A 17152-nucleotide genomic window follows, 5' to 3' on the forward strand; every position below is an offset into this window, starting at 1 on the left:
ATCTCCAGCAGGCCCGATGAATGTGAACACAACTGATACCCCACTGCCAGCTGTCCCTAATACCTTCTTTTTTTCCCAACACAGCGGTACTGCCCCCGGGGTCCATCGGCAGCCACAAATACACATAATGAGATTATACAAAAAAAGAAAAGAAAAATAAATTAATTAAGAAAACGGGGGAAACTTATTTGAATCGTGCAGCATTACTGATTGAACGGGTAAACAGCGTTACAGGCCTCAGCAGCAAATCCCCGACAAACAGAAATTGCGCTGTTCTTTTGATCCAAACTCACACCAACTTGTTCAGCAAATGCAAAAAGTTATTAGCAATAGCAGCCGTTCGCTGTCATGGTAGATTTCTGCTTGCAATGAAATTCTTCCTCAGGAGCCTAAATAAGATAAAACTGAAACGCGCTCTCTCAGTGAAGCTGGACTCTGTTGCCGAAAAATGAAAATATTAGCTTTCCTTTTACAGTGATGACATAAAAAATGATAGCCCAAATGAAATGAAAGCCAAACAAGAGCATGACAGCATCATTAACAAGAAAAAATGAAACTCAAGGGTCTCCACGCTGGGCAAAAAGCAATAATGAATGAAATACTGGAGAGCACGCCTCGCTTCTAACCTGTTATTTCCACTGAATGAACTGAGATTCTAACATGAGATTTTTTTCACGAGTATCAACTGAGGTTTGACTAGAATTATAAAAAGTACATTAGTCAGTGTCACAAGACACCACATCGGCCTGCACATCTCACGGAAAAGAAAGAGGAATAACTCCAACTGCACAAGGTTCACTCAAGAAGTCCTCTCTGAAATCCAGCAAACAGAAACTGTATTAAAATCCAGCATTAGTCACACTTCCAATCCTCTGATTCTAATGCTCTTGATTGTGACTCGTGCCGCTTCACTTCTTCCAGGAGAGCGCCCCATCCTCCTCTCATAATCCGCGCTTTTCAAACCCCATTCCCCGTTTAAGTGAGTGCTGAAGTCCTGCCCAGTGATTATATTTGGCAACCTGGGCTGAAATTGCGGAAACAAGTCAGGATGAATCCGATGGCGAGCGCAGTCTGGAGGAGTTGAGCATCTAATTATTCTGTGTTGCTGGTCACTCCGGGCTGCTCTGATGTACCTCAGGCAAACAACTGCTGTCCCTGGAGGGAGAGAAGCTGCTGGAGAGGAGGCAGGGAGCCTCTGCCAGCACTGTGGAGTCTGTGGAGCACAGTTTATTCTAATTCCTCTGCAGGACATTAATGAGCCAGGATAGTGGCTGTCTTAATGGGCAGCCAGACAGATTTTAAGTGCCCCATGGAGTGTAATCCACAGAGGTACGACAGCCCTGCTGCAAGGGCCCAACATATTGTTCTTAGTCTTCGTTTCTCTATAACTTTGCTTCTAAGCCGTTCATTAAAAGGGACATATGCCCGGTGCGTTTTTAAGCCGCTGCCTGTGGGATCGCCACGGGCCAGAGTCAAGCCACGCCATAACATATTCTCATACAATTAAGACATCTGACACTGTAAACCAGAGTGACTTGTATTATTGTTAATGAGAAGACACCGCTGTTACAAGCAACCATTAATTATTCATGCAGATCTTGCCTCCCTCTAATGTTGTTTCTTAGCATTTGAACAAACTAAAATCACATTTGAAAGATGATTATAGTTTATCATTTTGCAGGCAGAGGTAGAGGATGGGTATCAACCACACAAATTTGTAGCACTTTTTAAGGGCCGATTATTTTCTCTTTCTGCTTTAAACACACTTTCTCTGTACGTTCTAGTACCGACAGCACTCTCTGAGTTGCACTTCTTACAAGCCGACCGTTTACCATAAACTGCATGATCTGTACACCGATGCTGTACAGAATGCAACAACTCTTGGATGCCGGAGAGCAACAAATCTGTGTTAAGAATATTTTAGCTGTAGAAAAAATATTGTTATTGTTCAGTCAAAAAAGGGAAATGCTCGGATTAAGCACTTTGTTCAGGAAATTTTACAAGAATATTCGATGCCAAACGATGCGATGCAATTCGATACGATACGATACGATACGATACAAGGTACCTTACCCACAGGAACAGGAAGTGATACAATCTAGTACTGTATCGAGCTGGGTGTGATATTCTGATTGGAACTGACTAATAACCCTGCTGTGATAGCCCCGTGTCAACCACAAGATAACCATGCCCTGAAGAATAACCTCCTTTATTGTCTGTTTTACTTTGAATGGGACCAAAATTTACATCATGAACAAATACATACTAATGAAGACATGAAACTAGTGATTGAGACCATCGACTTGTTATGGTTAACCGCTTACTGAGGTAATAAATCAAGTGAGAACTCATTTTCTCAGTAGCTCACATCAAATCAGACTCCTTTCTGAATCCTGCTGTCCCTTTAATACAGATTTGAGGGCTCATCTTTTCACACCCAGAGCCTCCACCCACATTTTGTACAGGGAATGATCTGCTGTAAACACGCAAACCCTTAGATTCAGACTGCAGGAGAGTTATTGATGTAGCCCCGAATCAAATCAGGCTGCAGTGTCGTCACTCCGGGAAACAGTCACAGGAGCGCTTAATCATGATCATGAAGATTTACCAGGGGATGTTTCCCCCCAGTAAGCACGGCACTTGTTCTACCTACATCGGCTGAATTTCTGTAGTGGATTTCTGTTACACATTCTGATTGGAATTGAAAGTGCGGTGTAGTTCTTAAGTTTGAGGTTGCTTTTCTAATGCCTATATTTCCAGTAGCAAGCTTTGCGAGAAGGGTGTGAGTGTGTGAACTGCTCCACTTATCTGTACCGCCATGTACCGACATTAGATGTAGAGTGTCTATTGTATGCGATGAAGGTGATGTTTTATTCTGCTGCTTCGCCCCTCTGTTGCCTAAGGCTGGACAGCGCCATGACTGAATCTGCAGAGGAGCTCAGTTACCTTCAAAGAAAAACCTACAGCATGCGCTGAGCACACATCAAACATAAATGAATTTTGCCCAGTAGAGTGGGGTTCAGAGAAAACCTGTATCTGTGAGCTTCTCTCAGTGTAGGTAGACAGGCTTTTCTCGCAACCCACACGCTGCCCTCCGCTTCTGAAACTACACAGCCCTGTCAATCGCTTTCAAAACATTTGTTCCAAGTCTAATCCTGCGTCTTGTCGGGCTTCACACACATTATTACACCGTGCGATGATGCGTGAAATGCCGCTGAGCTATCGGTGACGAACATGTGAACACCATACGTGGACATGAAACACCTGCATTTACATAAGATGATCCACTTCCGGACTGTATACCTATTGTATATGTGTATTATAGTGACATTTACTGTCTCGATGTTCCTGTTTTAGATGACAAAAAAGGTCATGGTTGCCACTTTATACTATACCATACATGCGTACTGTCGCTGCTGTTTCTGAGTGTTCATAAATTGTATATGAGGGCGTAATAATATGCCAGTATAATTCATAATTATCATAAATCATAATTTCATAATCACTTTTGCATGGAAGCTACAGTCAGAGGCACTGTAGCTTGCTTCGGCTTTGTGTTTTTTGAGTTTATAGCATTTATAGCTTCACATTTCACATTTTCACATTAGTGCTTTTTGTGAAGTGAAAAGCTTCAGTAAAAGTTGTTCCACTTCACACACTCCAGTCAGAATGTTCTCTGACCTTCTTCCAGAAAGTAGAGCGTGAGTCGGGTTCATTTCCTAATTTGACTGAAGCGACAAAACGTTTTAATAGCTCTCTAAAGAAGCGCGATATTCCACAAAGCAAATAAAGGATTCATAGCCAAAAACGTATTTGTATTTATTACATTATTCTAGTAAAAAGACTTGTTAAACATCCAAAAGGATATGAATCACTATTTATATGTTATACTGTAAGTATGCCTTGTATACAGTGGTGCCAACAGATTGTCTCTATTCCAAACTGTAACTCATGAGCTTCAGTGGCAGAACTGCAGCCGCATCATAAGTGTGTATTTCTGTCCCCTCAGCACTCGATGTATTGTATGGTCAAGGCTGTGGGGGGCGACGGGACACAGAGTGAAATGACAAGCTTCCACGAATTAGATCTGGATGCTATTTGCTGACATTGCCAGACCAAGCAGAAACTAAATATATACGTGGTCACAGAGTGCAGCGCTATAGAAGCATGCTAACACCCGCGTGAGAGAAACAGCTGGGGGCTGCTTCGTTGCATGTGATCCGACCGTATAGGCTGAGGAACGGGCGCCAGGTGTTGCTGCCGTCAAGGAAGGAACAGATGAGGAGTTTAGAAAGCAGGGAGCGCACATGGTTCATTCAGTTGTTGAAGGAGGAATCTGTGGTCTTGTGTAAGTGCGGATTAATACAGGTACAAAGCCCTGCGGTGACCAGAGGTCGGGGTTCATTTCCCCACAGAATTCATAATGTAAAAGCAGCTATCAAACTGTGTTTTCGCATCGTTAATTCCACAAAAATGATAGCGACAGTATCTCTTCTTTCCTTTTTTTTTTTTCGCTTGTTTGTGAAAATATGAGCTTCAGAGACATTTTCCCAGTATGCCTGATGTCACGATGGGTGTCAGCCTGGACCAGTCAGAACTTCCAGGGAGAGTCGGGTTGATGTGTCTTGACACATGAGCAAGGACTTTTCGGAGCGGAGCCCAGACCTTTGGCACCGTAACATCGCTGTGCAAGATTTTCCACTGAGACTACTGAAAGCACTGAGCCCTGCGATGCTGACGTTGCCAACGCTTGTTTTCACACGTACATTTATGCACACCCAGATGATCGTTACAGCCAGAATGTGCCATCCGCGCGGAGCACCGGTTGAAACAAAGTGCTGTTGTTCCCTCTTCACAGAGTTGTTAGTGCACCTGCCGGTCGAGGGGAAAAAAAACCACCACCGCTGCATCTTTTCACCGGCAGCCAGGACTTTCGTGGGTAAGGAGTCTGAAATGAGAACGTACAGCCCACTAAACTTCCACTCAAGCTTTCCTTTTTCTCGAGCCAATGCCCCCTTTTCTGTTCGTTCCTGTAGACAAGTTGTTATTTTCTGTCTGGAAGGTAGTGTACGGCTCCCCAGGGCCACTACTGAAAGTGTTCTGTCAGACTTTGCTTTAGAAAACACACAAACACACACACATACACACACACACACACACACACTGCATTTTGTTCTAGTCCTCAGCTACCCCTTACCCCTTTTTTTCTGAGTCTTCATTCATTTTTTACTTGCATGATTTTTAATGTGTACCACTGGAGACCAAATCAATATTGATGAAAAATGTGAATTCGATTTACATTTATCAGCTGAACTCACTCAACCTAAATTCTAATTGGACCTTTGCCGGTCAGTTGAGAGGATATCTCCCCGTGCTTCCTCTGGCGCCTCCGCGGCCAAACGCTCATCACGAGGATTATCGGCGATTCTTTTCATCAGGCGCACTAGCACCGACTCTTCTCTCTCCCCCCCACCCCAGCTCACGCTGCCTCTCTGCGGCATGCAACATGCATAGATTTCCCCTCACTTCCACCATGCCGCTGCACACACGCAGCGACCCGGGGACAAAAGATGGCAATCTCCCCCTCTGCTGTTCCAGACCTGATCAGCATGGAAATTGGTTCATCCCTGTCAAGCTCATGTGCATGCTTTCAAGTGCCTCCGAGATGTTTATCTGACCCCGTCGACCAATCGGGCTGCGAGGGGAAAAAGGCAAGATAAAGTGGTATCATTAATCTTTTTTTTCTTTACCTCATTCAGAGACTTCAGTGTGAGACTGCTATTCCCAGCGCATGCGGCAGAAGGACTCCCATTCATTCTAGAAATCCTGTTTTTGTCCCCGCTGTGTGTTGTCCCCCACTTCCTCTTCCTTGTCCCTTGTTGAAAGAGAGGCGGCTTTCACAGCATCCCTTTCCTTTTATTCTGCCGTGCCAGCTGACACCCGCCTTCATGCCTTCATGCCTCGGATTGATGGAGATTAAAAAAAAAAAAAAGAAAAAAGGGAAAAAAAGGAGGGAATCGAAAGCAAAGAGAGGACAGAGAGGACCTCCCTTTCCTTCTCTCCTCTTCTTGCGCTCACACCAGCTGAAACAGGCGCATGAAGGGGAGACGTCAGAGTGGCAGCGATGTATGCGCTCCTCACCTCTTCTTTCTCTCGCTCTGCCTCCCTCCCCTTCTCCTCTCTACCTCTCTCTTTGTGTGTGTGTGTGTCTCTCTCTCTCTCTCTTGTCCCTCTCCGCTTTCCTCTCTGTGTCCGCGCCTCGCTACTTCACACAGGGGCAGGCTGCTCTGTCGTGACGGGTGAGATGGCTCTACGCGTGCAGAGACATCTGTGAATGTGCTTATGTTGGGGGGGACTAAAGTAGCCTCTTAGCTGAGATTGAGACCACCCTCCTCCCCCTCCTCCCTTCTTCCCCTCCTCCCCTCCCGTAGATGGGCTTTCTAATGGCATGTACCATTAAAGCTCGGAGCAGGGTGGGCTGCAGCACTGAAAGAAGAGGGGGGGGGGGAGTGAGAGGAAAGGGAAGGGGGAGTTGCTCAGAGAGAGGGAGAGGAGGGAGATGGAGGTGGAGAAGAGGTGTTAAAGAAGAGGACGTGGCCAAAGACAGAGAAGAGAGAGAGGGAGTCCAGTTTTCCTTTTTCTTTTTGTGTGTGTGTGTGTGTGTGCGTGTGTGTGTGTGTGTGTGTGCAATAACTGTACAGTCAGTCCACTAAGTGACAAACTGTACAAGCCCTACCCTTCTATTTGCAGACACACACATGACCTCACCGCACAGATCCTTCATCCCCGACAAAGACGTTTAAAGGCAACAGCTTGGACACACGCAGAATGACCGTATAAGACAAGAGCATATGTTGGTTTTGGCAGTGGTGAATTAATTCTGGAAGAGCTGCAATTGTGTCACAGACAAAAGCTTTCCCTCGTGCATGACTGACTGGCACAACAGCACGCATGCAGAAACATATCGCGGGAACTGGGTGGAGTGAGCGAAAAATGTTGCACGCGCACACAAAAGTCGCTCCGTTCCGGATGACAGAGGACCTAAAGTCCACAGCGTACATCTCCAGATGCTACCGTAGCTCCGGTGATTGGCAGCGGCTACCCCGGTGCCAATTCCACAACGACATTTCCATCCCCCTTAAAAAAAAGTGCACCATCTAATTTCAGGCGTCACTGAATAAAGAGCCTGTCTGCTGTGGAGGTGAGACAGCGTCTGGTGTGAGGATCAAAAACCATCACCTCAGGCCAGCTCACCTCCTCTGAGCCTGGAGAGGAGAACTGGCTTGCAGAGGAGCTCGGCCAGGCCAGAGAGACAGGAAGAGGAGGGCTGGAAGACTGAGGTGGCCCTGCCCGAGGGGAAAACAAGACCGTGGGGAGAGAAGACGACATGGTTTCCCAGAGTGTCACGTACATGAAAAATGAATAAAGTCATACACAGACACCTCTGCACATTAATGTTTTTAATTATGTCTGACATATGAAACCTCACAGACTATTTTTTCGTTTTGCCCTCACAGTATGACGATGAAAAGCAGGCAGCAGCCAGGAGGGAGCTGAAACGTCTAAATTGCTGTGGAGAGCACAGCCGCCCGGGTGATGGTGACTGCGCGTCTTTAAGCCCGGACAACCTGGTGAAAAAGCCGTCAGATGATCTAGCGACCGCGCGCCACATTTCGCTGCAAAGTGCCATGTGGTATTTTGAGCTCCGGTCCGTCAGTCGGCTCGAACTCTCATGACTCGAGTTGCTGAATCAAAAAAAACAGGAGAGTGTGACACGGGTGTTTGACAGAGGGATTTTCAGGAAGGGACGAGTGTGTTCCAGGGCGGCTTCATCATGTGTAGGAGAAAGAAAAAAGGGGGCTGTTTGTCTTCGGAGATGCTGACTCCAGTCACTGTTTTGATGACTTGCACCTTGGACTTGGACTTGGAAGTTCAAGACTGGTGACTTCATTTGACTCAGCACACAGTGACTAGAATGGCTTGTCTTTGCCAGTTTCATGTATTTGGTTTATATGTTTTTCATCTGGTTGTTATATATCATGGTTTAGATGTGATGTGGAGGTAATTATAATGATATATTACAAATTAAATTCATACTATTAGACAGGTACTTATACATTGTCTTTTCTCTCCGATCCTGCAGTATCTTGGTGGGAAAAAGATACTTGACTTAAAGTTCATACTGATATCCTTTTGTATGTAGACAAATCGTATTCAGACATCTACAGAGCTTGTGGAAAGATGCAGAGAATTTCTCTTTTCTTCCAAAAACATCATGATCGTGAATAATAGTTTTGAAATGTTTGTCGGGTCCAGAATGATTGTTTTGCTTGCCTCTGCATAACAGTTCTGATGGTTGGTTCCAGCTTCTAGCAAGGTTTGTGAGTAATAGTATCTGGATGTTGTTATCACATGGTGTCTGTGTTTCATCAGTGATCAAGAGTCTTGGTAGTTGCCCGTTTGTTGGGAAAGAAGCATAAGAATGGCTGTCACAGTATGCACCCAGCATAGTGTCCTGCCTCATTTAAGCTAGTTAGAGTTAGTGAAGTTAACGTTAGCTAGCTACGGTAAGCATCATAAGGTATTGCAACAAGCTGGCAACCACTTGATGGTGCAGATGTTAGCGTTGTGATGTAAACGCAATGGTAAGGGGAGATGTAATGCCACATTTAGTGGCTAGATGTTATCAGTAACAACTTTGACTCAGGACTCGACTTTGACTTGGGTGTCTGGATCAGGGTATTGTATGCACACAGTATGGACTAATCTCTTTAGTTTTTTTTTAAGCAACTGACTATCCAAACAGCTTTGGAGTCAGTGCCAGGTGGATTTTTCTATATCTTCAAAAAGATAGCTACTTCCACCTGTTTCAAGTCATCCTGTGCTGGTTATAGCTTCATATTTAAGAGAGTGGTAGTGATCATCAGATTTACCTCAGTGTCACACTGTGATCAAGTATATTTCCCAGAATTTCAGACTATTCCTTTAAAGCTGCTGTAAGCATTGACGTTATTTTACCTAACTTCTTACAATTAGCAATCCCCTCCCTCCTCACAGCGTCACCACACTTGCGCAACTCCTCTGTTTCTGTTCTTCAGCTCAGTTCTCTTTGACTCTTTCTTTTCTCCAAGTGTTTTTCAGCACTTTGCCTGTTTGGTTATGTAAGCTTAACTGGGAACATTAGAATTGGTAGCTTTCCCTTTCCTGCTCTCTGCACATTTCCCAAGCCGACAGGACCGCCTCTTGAAAGAGTTCTCTCATTGGGCAGGGATACCAGAGAATGTATTTTTTTTTCTTATTGCATGAGTACGGGGAGAGCAGACATGGGGTCCTGAACACACACTTTAGAACAGTGATTACTGTAGGAATACAGAGCTATTTAACACTTGTTTGAATGAAAAACGAAAAAAAAGCCTGCTGTAGGCATCACAAAAACAAAAAGGTCCAGGAGTTCAATCCTTTTCTGCGTTGAGTGTTCATGCGCTCATATTCAGGTGAGGTGTTCTGGAGACTGCACGTGGGCCCATCAGCGTGAATGTGAGCTCCAGTGTGTTTGATATATGAATCCTTTGAAACATGCTCGTGTAAAGGACTATAAATAAACTTGACTCGACTATTGAGTTTGTGAACAGAACATGATTACACACACAGTGTCCATCCTGAAATACTGTGCGGCCCCAGAGTCAAGGTCATGTGTGTCGGGTCAATCCATCAAGAATACATCTTAAGACTTGATCGTCTGATTTATCTGCTGCTGTCAATCTTTTCTACCGACATAGGGCTTTTCGTACATTTCAAGCATCAGCCAATGAGGTCATTATGTGTGTATGTGTGTGTGTTAAAAGTATGTCATGTATGTCTTAAATCTTTCAGAGCTCCACCATGGCTGTGGGTGGTGCCTCTTTTTGCTTTTGGAGGGGAATTATTTTTTTTTCCCCCACAAGCCATCTGGTGTGTCTTTTCAGGCCTAATAAGAGGGAAACAGAGAGGAGACATTGGAGTTCAGCAGATGATAGAGATGGGAGTAGAGTAGGGCAGTGCACACACACACACACACACACACACACACACACACACACACAATCACCCAGGACAAGGGCAACAGATGGAATGGGCCCCGATATGCTGCTGGTGCTGGAGCCAGGCCCGGTGGGCAGGCCCCCCCTTGGCCTCACTGGGGGTCCATTGATATCTAGTGTTCTGACAGACTTTGAAGAAGAGAGTTGAGTCCAGAAAATGTGATTCTACTTTGCCTGGCAAACTCGTCTCACGTTGGGAATTGTTACATGAATGCATTTTTGATGGTAGATGGAGCTATCATCCATTTTCCCAAACACACACACACAAAAAAAAAATCCATTTTGAAATATAAGAATTCATCAGTATAGCTGAACGCTTCATTTAAAAAAGTGTTGTCAGCGAGTCAGACACAGACCGATGTTACAAACTGCTTTAGCTACAGATTTTTATTTGTTTGTCATTTTCCTGCCGCCGTGTTATTACTTCTACAGTCTTCATTTAGTCCGTTTTTTTCTGCATGTTTGCCTTGACCAAACCAAATGCCATCAAAGATTTGAGTTTTCTTCCCATATTGCACATATGACACAACCCATCAAATACTATAGTGGCAAAAATTGATTTGCCTTTTTGCTTTTGCTTAAAGTGGAAACAGACAACATTTCCCCAAGGAAGTATTGTTGGCTTTCCATTTTCCGTAGTGTCACAACTACTAACAACAAAGGGCAAACAGTTGTTTTCATTTATTTAGTCTGTAATGGAGATGTGAAAGCAGATAGATAAGCAGATAGCCTGACTGGAAGTCAGCCTTCATTTCCCCAGGAGATTTCATGCCTGGTGGCAGATAAAATAGCAAAGTCACAGTGAGGTTTACTGGGAACTAATCTAAACACCAATGGTGTCATTACTCTATAGCCATTACACTGTGCAGTCAGTATTTACTTCATAATGTTAATTTACGGCAAACATTGTGTCCATTGCCAGTTTAACTGGTGCAAAGCAAACTACATCCAACAAACACTGCCAACATGCATGTCAATTTGGACGGAAGCATCTTTAAAGTGTCCCATGTCTCAGCGCAAAGAAGATAAATACTCCCTGCAGTGTCTAAACACTGATCATCATCTTATACTTCCTCAGAGGCAGAAATGTAGTTGTCAACAGCTTTCTGAATCAAGTCCACGGGCCTCAACACTTTTGCAGAATTGTGTTTTTATTGTCTTGTAGGATGGCCTGGAGGCACACACTTACCAGAGAAGAGGAACGACAGAGTGAGAATGGAAAAGGGGGTAGTGTCAGGCCTGTGTCAGACACAATTATGTTATTTCTCCAGGCTGCATACAAGAGAGTGCAAATATGCATATTTGTGACCAATATAACAGCGAGTGTACACAGACTGTGGCAGCTTGTCACTGTTTTTCCAAAATGTCTGACTCATGTGTGTCTCTGAAGCAGACACCTCTACAACAAACTCTCCCTGGTGTGGATGGATGACACTGGCTTCTATGTGATGGCTATAAAGAACATTAAACTGATACATGGGCAGGTGGCTGGCCCAATAACAGCTGGCGTTATAGCTTCCCTGTGTCTACGGCCTTGGGCTGTATCATTACTTGGAGGTGAGTGTGTTGCCAGGTGACCCGCACAGGTAGTCCCAAAGACTGATGGATGGTGAAGGCGCACTGGCCCCATTTCCTGATAACAAACGAGCGTCCTGACTGGAGCTAGCGTTAGTGAACAGCTGTGGAAATGGGAGTAAACCGTATATTTGACTAAAAATATTGTCATCGTGGAAAGAAGAAACAGCTGCCCTGGCCTCTATGTTGTAAAGAGTTTCGTTAATAGTAACAAGTAAGACCATTACAAGAATTAAACAATTTTCTAGTTCTACTTTTCTCCTGGGTGGGTGATCCGTGAGTCTTCCTCGCAGTGTTTGTGCAGACGGGTGTAGCGCATCTGTGGTCAGTTGGATGGTTGTCATCATGTTGACATCACCACCGTGTAGGAAATTATGTCACAAGGGTGTGTGGTTATGAAATTGTCCCTTGGCAGCAATTAGCTTTGGGTGCACACATACTTTGCGTGTTGACACAAATCCCCCAGACAGAGTGCGTCAGTAAAACAACAGTTTTTTGTGAATATTACAGCAATCTATCACATCTCGTCGAAATCTGAATATAATTCAAATTAAGTAACTCACCAATGTGATTCTTTTTTGATTTGTGTCAACATAAATGCATTTTCCACTTCACCAGTAAACCTTTATATGTCAGGCTTTCGTCACATGTTCCTGTCCGGATGGATGACTTAGAACAAGTTCAACACGAGATAACAATTACCTGTATCGCTGAAAAGCAATAAATACAGAACCTGTAGCAGGGGCAGTCGAAGAATCAGACTGCAGGATAAGACAGACAGCAAGACAGACATGTCAGACATAAGACAGACATGTTTTGATTATTGGTTATGATATGATTATGTTATCCATTTACAAACAGAAATTAATTCTTCAATCCCAAAGTCCAATTGATTGGTCGCTAAATCCAAGCTTTAAACAGTGACACAGTGTTGCAGGTGTAACAAGTCACAGCAGGTCTATTAAACATGGAATCAGGATGTTTGAGGGGCAACGCCAATGTAACAGCAATGTATGGACCAACAGAGTGGCTTATAATGTGAGATGCAAATCGTTAGCTTGTCCAGCCAACTAGCTTACTTCCTAACCCAGTGTCACTTCCAAAGCTAGGATCCTTTCATGTGACATTCTTTTTACATTGTTAATTTTATATATGAGCTACTTTCCTATTCAGTTAGGTGTACTGTACAGTCCTGACCATTCGCGTTATTTATTCACTATCATATTTTATTTATTTGCCAAGTTTTCATTATGAGCTCGTTCCTGTTTAAGTGCACTGACAGCAATATAAGACCAGAGTTAAAATCCTTGTGTCCGCAGTCCTCACATACCTGTGCAATAAGCAAATGATATGCCTCATTCAGATTTTGAGGGTTGTGGTACAAAAACCCCATTTGTGACTCGTCTTCTCAGATTTTCCTACACTGTATTAGTCGCTAGGCTAGTATATCAAAGTTTAAGGTAATGACAGTGACCATGTCCTGCATCATGGGATGTGTACACTCAAATAACTGAGACCAAACTTGTTATCCATGACAGATAGAGCAAATGTAAGCTTAATTTTCCTAGTTAGCTGATATCACCTGCTCGTGACTGCTGCCACTTCAGCCAACAATATTGGCTGTGTCTCGAAAAGAAGCAGCTTTCTTTTTTTCTGCCATCATTAATTATTGTGTCAAACGGATAAAAGCAAGAACATCTGAACCCCAAAACAGACCAAAACACATCCGTCAACACAATTATATATAGCTTTGTATTTTTTTTTGTTCAAAACCTATTACACTACATGATATGATATGAGTCCTTGCAATGGAACTTGTTGCATCCTTTTGATCACAATCAAATCAAAGGGAAAATAAAACCAAGGTTGAAAATAACCTGAATCATTCTTTAATGGCTTCATTCATGGGAGAAATGCAGTTTACAGTGTTTTCAAAGGCTCAGAAGGGAGTGGCGTGAGGCCAAGTCTGCCCGAAGAACAGCTGTCTTTGGCAACAGCAGGAAGGCTGAGGAGGGACTGTATTTACATTGAATTAGGCCATCAGTTGGACAGGGTCCTCGGCATACAAGCGACTCAGACAGATCAACAAACAGCCGCCTGACGCGTGTGATTCAAGGGCAAACCCTTGGACAGCTACAAATCACAGATTGACAGCCATGCATCTGTAAGAGGGCTGAGCTCCTGACACGCGGGTCCAGATAAAAGCGTTGCTTGTGTCGCTTATTCTTAGTCCTACAGCAGACAGCACATATGCCCTTGCTAACCCGCTACCAGGTTACTAGTTGCGCTGTTGCACATCACAATGCGAATAACCTGTGTCACTCTATTGTGGCTGGTTCAAAGCGAGTCTGCAAGTCAAGAAAGCTGGAAAATCTGTTGATGGCTGATGAAAAGTGGCTTCACTGTGGTCAAAATGTGTTGATGCAGCTCAACAGGCAGTGAGAAAATCTGTTGGGGAAGTAAAATCATTCGATCCCCGATATTTACCTTACCTTAAACCCGGCCTTCTGTTTATCTGACATGTTTCCAGGCAGGTGTCATTGGTTTGATATTAACTTTGAGAATTCAGTCCTGATAAAGCCTTTAGTGTGTAATTAAGATGTTCCTTTTATTATGAATGCTAAACCTTGTGTCCATCAATAATTCGATTTTTGCCTTTGAACAGTTGCCTTTGTAAATCTCAGCTTATTGTAAAATGATGTTTTTATGAGTGTGTAATCACCTGAAACTAAGGATCTGTGTTTTCTTATAAACTTGAAATGAGCCTTTTATATCTACAGAAAGAGCATGTCTCCATTCTAGGAGACTGCCAAGTTTCTACAGTAGCTCAGAATGGACAAACCCAAACATTAACTCCACAGAAAGCCAGCAGAGTAGGGTGATGCGAGGGTTGGTTACAGTCTGGAACTTCACTGCGAGATGCCACTATATCCTAAACACAGGACATTATCAATTTTTATTATAGATAATACATTTAAATTATATATTGTTTATGAAATTAAGTGCATTCATGTGTTAACACAGAGTGAATCATAAAATATCATCAAATTATCATCCTTTGTTGTTCGTTGATTATTTTAGGAGAAGGTTATACAGTACCTTTCACAAATACATGTTTGAGCCCGAAGAACCCAATGCCAGCTGTACAGAATTGTTTGATTTGATTTGTTTTCAACATTTCCTCCCACCAATTTGAAAATGTCTGCATGATTAAAGGAATGGATGAGCTATCTTTACAGTGCTGGTCAGAGGTTATTACAGCATACAGCGGGAGCAAAGGAAGATTCGTCACATGCCGCCACTTTTCGATTCTTTCATTGTTTTGAGTCATGTCAGCATTGTTTGCCAATGCTTAATTGTGACATGAAATATAAATAGTACTCTGCACTCTGATTTGGGGATGTAGCCCTGAAGGTCTGCTCCAAAACTTATTTGTAGTGATGGTGCGTATAGGTTTTGAGAAAACACGTACAAGTTCAGTCAGTGAAACACTCTGGGTCTCTGCAGGTATTTGACCTGGAAAAAAGATTTTGGTGAGAATAGTCAGATTTTCAATTCCCATTATTCCATCCATTAGCACATAAAGGTTAGATAAGATAAGGATGCCTCTAACCCTTCTGTACCCTACATTGACAACTTGCTTGACCATTACCTTTTTCTCTGATAGGATTCTGTGAAGGTTCTCACACTGGTTTAATATTACCATTGATAAATCAAACCCTGTTAATAATCCACTGTGTCTGTTTGTGTGTGTGTGTGTGTGTGTGTGTGTGTGTTACCCCATGCCCTCCCAAAAGAATGAATTTTGTATATCAGACAACACCAACTTAGTAATAAGGAAGTGACTTTTGTTCTGATTCGGAAATAACAGAACAAAAGGAACTTGCAGATGAGAGTCATGTCAACTCAACACCGCTTTTTTCAGGGAAACAGTGAATTGCTGCTACTCGATCAAAAATATTTACTTAGCCATTAGTCACAGAGATCAAATTTGAGGTGGAACGCGATTCAGCAAAAAGGATCGATCAGGCCCTTCCTCTAACGGCGCTCTCGCTGGAAAAGCTACCTGGAGTGAGTTAGGAGTAGTGGGTCAATACTGCTTCAGCACAGACTGTTCTACAAAAGTTTGAGATTTGAAATAAAAAATGCAACAACATTTGCCGTGGGAGTTTGTTCTGTGTGCAGGACGTGAGAATTAAATCAAATCAATTCCACAAAAAAGAGCTAAATTTGACGTGTTATCACTGCGCCATAGTGGCCCTGTGGATCAAAACACAACTTTTCACATAACACAACATCTCAGTCAACGCATTTTTATATTTGGATATGATCAGGCGGCATCCTAAATGTTTCCTTTCACTTTGCTCCTATTGAATAGTCCTTCACACGATCTTCTGTTCCCTTGTACCCCAACGCTCAATTGCGAGAACAGTCTGGCTTTTAAACTGCATCACTAATGATCAGGACAGAAAACATACATTTGACTCATCTCAGACCCATGCACAACGCTTCCTGGAATTATGCATAACCACACAAACAGGTATTTTACTCAGCACCGTGCTCACCCACCGCAGTGCTGTAATTTGACGCGGCAGTTTCCGTTTGTTTCTTCCAAGAGAACGTGTGAGTTCAGAAGCGGTGAGAGGTGTGATTCCAGGTGGTGATATAGGACTTGATCATGTTGTTTCAACCCACTGAATCGTAGATGTACTTTCATCAGTATGCATTGGCAAATGGTTAGGGTCCAAGAAAAATATGATCATTTCTGGCTGGCTGTTTGGAAGTGGAGCTGTAAACAGGCAAAATGACTCTGTAACTGAACTCACCAACACATTTGCCGCATATATTAGATGATTTATTCGGCAACCCCAGGCCTGCTTTACATATCTGAAAAATCCAACACAAATCGCTCTGTTTTGACTGTGAAATGTCTCTTTAGTGTCGTTTTTTCACGCCGTAAAAAACCTCCTTCCCTGATAAATGAAATTGAAAAGGCAGCACTTTTCCATCAGGGCTCTGCTTTGATATTTTTCTTCCTACATAAGCGTGATACACCCATCTCTTGTTTGAGAGCTTTGGGGGATTTGTAGGTGTGGAGAAAACAGATGGGGTGGAATTAATCTTCTCCAACCGCCCAAACAAATGTTGAAGTCACAGCGTATGAACAGTTGTGTCCTTATGTTAATTCGTCTGACATCTGATGCTTTGCAAATAATTTCAGCCCTTTGAAAGTGCAGTTTGCGAATGCCTTGGGGATCGATGTCTGTTTAATGCTGTTATTATCTTTATCTAATTGTTGGACGATGTGAACACTTAGCTTTTAGTGGCTGCTTTAGAAATGATAATAATACATCACGACTGTCATATATTTAGTGCTTAAATTAAGTCTTTATCTATTCAAGACTTTCCTATTTAGTTGCATAACCGTGCCTCTTAATTTAAGCTAATAGATTGATTTTCATTAAATGTTTCAGTCTCTGGCAAGCACATTCTATGTA

General features: G+C 43.1%; 1 protein-coding gene across 3 annotated transcripts in view; it reads right to left on the minus strand.

The window, feature by feature from the left end:
* LOC115565785 (galactosylgalactosylxylosylprotein 3-beta-glucuronosyltransferase 1) overlaps positions 1-6383 on the minus strand; it is a 79384-nt gene extending 73001 nt beyond the window's left edge. For 2 of the 3 annotated variants that reach the window (XM_030391305.1, XM_030391298.1), the window contains exon 1: positions 5751-6383. The gene's annotated coding sequence lies outside the window, so the exon portion shown is untranslated. The remainder of the gene's footprint in view (positions 1-5750) is intronic. The other variant, XM_030391313.1, reaches the window with a different exon arrangement.
* Between the last annotated feature and the right edge of the window lie 10769 nt (positions 6384-17152).

The sequence above is a fragment of the Sparus aurata genome, chromosome 2, assembly GCF_900880675.1.
Source record: "Sparus aurata chromosome 2, fSpaAur1.1, whole genome shotgun sequence".
Lineage (NCBI taxonomy): Eukaryota > Metazoa > Chordata > Actinopteri > Spariformes > Sparidae > Sparus > Sparus aurata.